Raw genomic sequence first — 7,901 nt, 5'->3', positions numbered from 1 at the left:
TTAGTATTTTGTTTTGTACCAAAAAACAAACAAGTACTCAAAAAGTTCGGAAAATGTTTTCTTAAACCCACGTGAATCACGATATCAAATATGTTCTTCATTTTCCAATTATAAATTATTCGCCGCAACGTGCCATGATCACAACACCACCTTACCAAAGGCCACATGGATCATTCTATGCAATCTTAGCCACTTAATTTTTGAAATTGGGATACCTTATCTGCTTATATATATTAAGTTGATTTAGAAGCTCTTAATTTATTAATATTATATAATGATATGAGTTTGAATCTTCAACCAAAAAAAAAAAAAAATCATATATTTTTGTTTTAGCTGAGAACTCTTAAAACCATATTAGGGAGAACAAATATAGATGGAAAATTGCCTCCAGTTTTTCTCGGTAAGGCGTTGCGAGCCAGAGCTGATTGGACCGGAGAAACCAACACCGCATAGAGTGGAGATTTTGTGTGATATACATTACGTGAAAATTGATATCTAACGATACTTATTTAGTGATTTATGAAACAAACACATCTGAAAAAATAAAATTGCAATTCTGAAATTAACGCGTCAATAAAAATTCAATAAATATACGATGCATCCAAAAATTATCGAACTCAAAAGGTAGCTAAAAATAAAAACAAGTGATACATCCATTAAAGGTCGTTGAATATGGGACTGACCAGAATCGCCATTAATACTGTATGTATATTTTATCTGAATTGTATTGTACGTTTAAATGCTACTAATGAAAAATAAATACCAACTACTAATATATATTTACATAATAATAAAATTTAATTATACGAGCTTGTTTAATTATATAATTTTTTTTTGTACAGTTTATTCTTTTAAATCTTTTAAATAGAATTCTTTTATTTCAACTACAAATAAATAGTAAAAATATTCGAGCAATATAATTGAGCTGTTTTTTTTATTTTTTGTATTTTTTTAATAGAGGTAACAGGCGATGCACTATTTAGATTGTTCATCGCCTATTGTCTTCCCTTTACTTTTAAATTTTTTTTATTCTTTTAAACAATCTAATTTTATTTTAACAATAAATAGCCAGTAAAAATATAAGAATGACAAAATTGAGATGATTTTTTCTTTTTTTTTTTAATATATAGTTAATAGGCGACGTATTATTTAGATTGTGCGTCACCTGTTCTCTCCTTCCCTTTTTTCTTATAGTTCTTTTAATCAATCTAATTTTAATTCAATAACAAATAATCCATAAAAATATTAAAGCAATATAACTGAACTGTTTTTTTTTTTTTTTTTGTTATATATGTAACAGGCGTCGCCTGCTCTCTTTTCATTTTTTTTTTTAGTTCTTTTAATTAATATTATTTTATTTCAACAACAAATAACCCACTAAAGATATTAGAGTGCCAAAACTGAGCTGGTTTTTTTTTTTTTATATGGTCAACAGGCGACACACTATTTAGATTGTGCATCGCCTGTTCTCTCCTCACCTTTCTTTTTTTTTTAGTTCTTTTAATCAATCTAATTTTATTTGAACAATAAATAACCAGTAAAAATATTAGAACGCCAAAACTAAGCTTTATATATATATATATATATATATATAGTTAACAGACGATGCACAGTTCTCTCCTCATCTTTTTTTTTTTTTTTAGTTTTTTTAATCAATCTAATTTTATTTCAACAACAAATAATCAGTAAAAATATTAGAGTGCTAAAACTGGGCTTTTTGTTTTTCCTTTTTTTTATATATATATATAGTTAACAGGCCACGTACTATTTAGATTATACGTCACTTGTTCTCTCCTCCTCTTTTTTATTTTTTAGTTCTTTTAATCAATTTAATTTTATTTCAACAATAAATAACCAGTAAAAATATTAGAACACCAAAACTGAATTTTTTTTTTTTATATATAGTTAACAGGCGACATACTATTTAAATTTTGCGTCGTCTGTTATCTCCTCATTTTTTTTTCTTTAGTTCTTTTAATCAATCTAATTTTATTTCAACAACAAATAACCAGTAAAAATATTAAAGTGCCAAAACTGAACTGTTTTATATATATATATATATATATATATATATAGTTAACAGACGACGCACTATTTAGATTGTGTGTCACCTGTTCTCTTTTCACATTTTTTTTTTTTAGTTTTTTTAATTAATCTAATTTTATTTCAACAACAAATAACCAGTAAAAATATTAGACCACCAAAACTGAGTTTTTTTTTTTTTTGTCAAATAACCAGTAAAAATATTAGAGCGTCAAAACTGAGCTGTTTTTTTTTTTTTTGGTTTATATATAGTTAACAGGCGACACACTATTTAGATTGTGTGTCATCTCACCTTTTTTTATTTTTTATTTTATTTTTTATCGGGCCTTACCAAGAATTGAATCCAAGACCTCTAACACTATTAAGGAATCACCATACCACCAGACCAAATGACTTAAATGTAATAATATAACAAGAATTGGCTAATATAGTTTTAGGCGACAAATAATAATATAACAAGAACTAGCTAATATAGTTTTAGACGACGCTAATAATATAACAAGAACTAGCTAATATAGTTTTAGGCAACGCATTCTTTTAACAAAGAGTCACCAAATAGACGCATTCTTTTAACAAAGAGTCACCAAATAGATGAAACGACGATACATTTTTCAACAACTGTGTCACCTTTTCTTTTTTTTTTCTTTTTTCAAATCAAATAGGGCCATACCAAGAATTGAACCCAGGAGCTCTTACACTCTCAAGGAATCATCACACCACCAGGCCAAATGACTTGGATGTAATAATACAACAAGAACTAACTAATATAGTTTTAGGCGACGCATTCTTTTAAGAAAGAGTCACCAAATTGATGAACAGGTGACGCATTCTTCAACAACTACGTCGTCTTTTTTTTTTCTTTTTCAATTTTTTTATTTAAACATTTAGAAACCCATAAAAAAAAAATCAAATAGAGCCATGCCAAGATTTGAACCCAGGCCCTCTCACATCTCATGGAATCACCACACCATCAGATCAAATGACTTGGATGTAATAATACAACAAGAACTAGCTAATATGGTTTTAGGCAACGCATTCTTTTAACAAAGAGTCGTCAAATATACGAAAAGGCGACGCATTTATCAACAACTGCGTTGCCGTTTCACCCAACCAATTTTTACCTTTTTTTGAGTTTGAAAGTTGGTTTTAGTAATTTTTTTAATTTTACAAAATGCTTTTTTTTTTTTAACTTGTAGATGAGCAATCAACAAAACTAATTAAAGATTAAAAAAAAAATGGAATAGGCGACGCGTTTTAATGGAATTGCATTGCCTGTTCCTTCAATTTTTATTTTATTTTTTAAGAAAAAGCAATTTAATAGATTTTCAATTTTTAAAAACAAGTAAGCTATCGTTGGCCACAAACACATAAAAGTTAAGCTCATTTAACATACTTATGTAGATAAATTGGTCAATAAATGCTTGTTGAATTAGAATTCTATATTCGGTACCCTATCTCAAATAAGGTCTTGAGATATTTTGTATCCCATCTATACACATATATGTGAATAATTGAGAAGAGCATTGACAAAACTATTTTTTGTTTTTAGATAAATGGAATTTATGTTCATTGGATTGCTACATGAATATATTTATAGATGAACAATTAAAAAACTATTTAAAGATTATAAAGAAAATATAAAAAATGGAACAGACGACGCTTTTCGACCATAATGCATCGCTTGATCCCACAATTCAAGAATAGGTGACCCTTATTGAAGAGAATGCTTCGCCTGTTCTCTCAATTATAAAAAACAAAAATTTTAAAAGACATGCAAATTTTATAAAGAATAAAGGTGTACTTGAAAACAGAAAAATAAACGGCAATCTTCGATATTTTGTTTCGTATTTTTAAGAAATATTTTCAATTTTTATTTGTAGATGAAAAATAAAAAATTAATCAAAGAAAAAAAATGAAATTGAGAGATAAGGAGCGTTTTTGCTATTTTTTGAAAATGTTTGGCGCATTTTAAAATTTTTACGCCCACCTTTAAATCTCTTTTCTTTTTTAAGACTACATCAAGTACATTATCTAATAGATATCAGATTTGGAAACAATCTAAGAGAGACTTGAAGAGTGGGATATTTCGGGTTTCATTTTTCATTTGTCTATGTTGTCGTCGACCGAAAAGCTGGATTTCTCTGTGTCACCCTTGTGATTTTCTTGGTTTCTTCTTTTTTTGTCTCCACCATTTAGGTGAGTTTCTTTTTTCTTTGCGGTTGGCGGAGACATGAGGTGGGTTGGTTTTTTTTTTTTTCATTTTAACCGCAGGTTAAGTTCGTTGAGTTTTATTAATCTTGCTTTTGTAGAAATTTTATTTGTGATATTGCTTGAAATTGTTTTACTAAGTTCAACAAGTATTTTATGTTGAAGATCAACTCGATTCGAGATGGTCTGTTATTTTAACTTCACCACAACATCATACTTTTGTTGAAGAAGATGTTTTTGGAGATACTATGATGGCTCACAATCCATTTGTCATATAGTTGCTAAGTATCGATAAAAATGATAATGAGGATGAATGTAAGAGTGACTATATTTGTAATGACTGTGAGGGGAGAAATGTGTCTCGCCAAATCTTAAGAACCATGGTAATATTCTTTAAATTTTCAATTACTAAATTACAAATTTAATAATGATTAATATTTTATTTATTTTGTATAAGTGTTAATAACTTTTTTAATTTTTCCATATGCAGTATGAGGTTGTAATATCGTCAACAAGAGGATGTCAACTTCCATCTCAATGAGTATGCATTCATGGAAGTTTAATTAATATTAAATTTGTTATGAAAAAATACGATAGTTTACAAATTATGTATAAATATGTGCATGAGATAATATTTAATTTATTTAAGAATTAATTTGTTATGACAAAATATTTATTTTAAATTTTTGTATTCTAATTATTTTGGATGAAACTAGTTTTAGTTTTTTTGTATTTTAATTATTTTTATATTTTTACTATTTTAATCACTTTCTACAAAATTAAAAAAAAAAAATAAGAAAGGGCGATGCATTAACACATGACAACGTAGCATAACATATTTGGCGACCTTTAATTGCTTATTTTTAGCGACTCATATATTTAGCAATGCTTTAAAATAAGTCGCTAATAGTTTTTTTAGCAACTTTCCCAGACAGCGTTGCTAAATAATGCGTTGCTATAAGTGGACCATCAAATTTGACACGTTACTGAGAGGGTCGCTAAAAATACATCGCTAAAAATTTGACGGAAAAATTGACGCATTTGATAAATGCGTCTGTAAAAAAAGTGTCGATGAGTTGCTAAATAGGCGATTCTATTAATGCGTCGCTAAATAGGCAATCATTAGCGATGAATATATTTAGCGACGCTATACGAAACAGTCGCTAATATATTTTTAGCGATATTGTGATGAAGCGTCGCTAAATAATGTGTCGTTATAAGTGGATTGATAGAATGCATCGCTAAAAGTCAATATGCGTCGCTAAAAACTAAAATATAGACGACTCTTATACTGCATCGCCTGTTATCTTATGGCTTTAGTGTAACACCCCGTCCCGAATCGCACCGGAATCCGTGCACGTTGACCGTTGACCGTTGACCAAAGGGGTCAAAAGTTGACTTTTTGACTCGGTGGGAATTTCGAGCTGACCAGGGTACCGTGGCGAAGTGCATGACGCCCTGAGTTCGTAGACTAGTAGCACGTCGAAAACGGAGCTACGGTTTGAAAGTTATGGGCAAAACAAGTTGAAGTGTAAACTGTCTAAAAGGTGCCGGGAGTTGACTTTTTCTTATGATGTAATTGTGAGTTGACTCTTGTATGGTTGTAAAGTACTCGTCCATACGAGTTCATAGACTAGCGGCACGCTTAAATCGGACATGTGGTTAAAAAGTTATGGACGTTTGAAGTTTACCGGATACCGTATTATTTTAATGTTTTTGGGTCGTGAACAGTGAAATGCCACGTGTCAGCTTCTGAGTGGTCCACGTGGTATGAACAGTGTCATGCAGGGTTTTAATTTTGAAAAACTCTCGGGGAAGAGAGAGAAAGAGAGAGAAGAGAGAGAAAGAGAGAGAGGAGAGAGAAAGAGAGAGAGAGAGCCACCGCCGGCCACCGGATTTTGCCACTGTTCCGGCCGAGTTACTGTACACGCGCCGGACAGAAAGCTTGCCCACCTCATTTCCGGCAAAACCTCCAAATTTCACGGCGAACGGCCGCCGGACGCGCCCGGATCGGACGTCCGAAGTTTGGCGGCGATTCTTCCCCTCCACCGCCGGCCACCGCGAATCGGCACTATTCCGGCCGATATACAGTACACGCGCCATACACCCAGCATCCTCTCCTCAAGTCCGGCCTACCCACCAAAAATCACGGCCATCGGACCACCGACGCGCCGGGATCGGAGCGTTTTCCGACGAGGGGTCGAAAATCTTCAAACGGTGATTTCTCCGCCGTCCGACCTCCGTTTTGCTCACCGTCGGTCCCGTTGGATTGCTCTCCTCACGATCTACAAATCTGCAAAATTTCACAACAAACGGCCACCGTCGGAAATTACTGTTCCGGCGACGGTTGCCGGTGACGTGGCGGCCCGCCGGAAATTACTGTTCCGGCGAGTACCCGAAAATTTCCGGCCAGCTCCAGTCTGCAGTGTTCGACCTCCTGAACCCAAATCCGACTTCCGTTTCCACCAATTCGCGACGGTTTGGGAGAATTGCGGAGCCGAAACCCGAAAAGCTTCCCGATAAAATTCAAACCCCGTCGGGTACGATCATCGAAAATTAAGACCGGATCTGTGATTAGCATCACTCGAGCTTCGATTCGGTATATGATTCGTAAATTTTAGTTATCGTTTGTGTTTTGACCCCCCGGGTACCGGGTATTATTTACCCGAATAAAATATTAATTTATTTGACTGTCTGTGAATTTTGTTCTAGGAGCACCGGTGAGTCGTAGAATTGATCCCGTAGTGGATCATGGGTTAATTGCGTGCTCCAGGTGAGTGACCCACCTTCAAATTAATTTTGGGGAATTTAATTGATGAATATATTATGTGTGAATTAAATATTTGGAATTTAATTTCTATGTGCCAAATATTTATTAGATTTATTGTAGAATTATTTATGAATTTATTGGATTTAAGAAAATGCGAATTCTACAATTTATGCCATGTGGAATTATTTTATGGTTTTGAGGATTTTGAAATTGGTGTGGTTTTAATGGTAAATTGGGCACGATTCGATTTTCAAATATTTCAAGGAAAATATTTGGTTATGTTGGTGATTTCAATTTTTATGAAATATGCCCATAAAATATTATGGGATTTGATTATGATATTTCGAGAAATTATTTATGCTTGGAAAAAATGTGGATATTTGAATTGATGGATTTGGGAGTTGGTGGATTTGAAAATCATGGAATTTATGGCATTGATTACAAAGAAATTGTGGGAAAATTCCCGGTTCAAGCGGATGGATTATGCCCGCTATGCTTATGAAAAATGTGAAATTTGTTTTATGATTTAAATTTATGGATTTTATAATTTTTAGATGCACCGTGCACGTACTGGTGTTCTGATTATGTGATATGGTATATGTGATATGGTTAGTGTGCACACGGTTGTGATTAGCGCGCAGGTGGGTGTGAGTAGCGCGCGGTTGATATTATGAGGGTGTCCTGTGGATGCCATCGGTGAGGGCGGCCACCCCCCTTTGGTCGGGACACCAGGTTAGCAGCGGCGCTGTGGGACGCCACGCGACCGTATGCCGGTTTCTCTCTATAACCTCCTGTCTGGCGGTACCTTGGGACGCTGGGTACTGTTGGCGCCACTGGTATATAGTGGGTGCATCAACTGATTTTCAGAACTGTGTTTTAA

Source organism: Ziziphus jujuba, chromosome 6 (assembly GCF_031755915.1).
Source record: "Ziziphus jujuba cultivar Dongzao chromosome 6, ASM3175591v1".
Taxonomy (NCBI): domain Eukaryota; kingdom Viridiplantae; phylum Streptophyta; class Magnoliopsida; order Rosales; family Rhamnaceae; genus Ziziphus; species Ziziphus jujuba.
Note: the sequence above shows the minus strand (reverse complement) of the source record.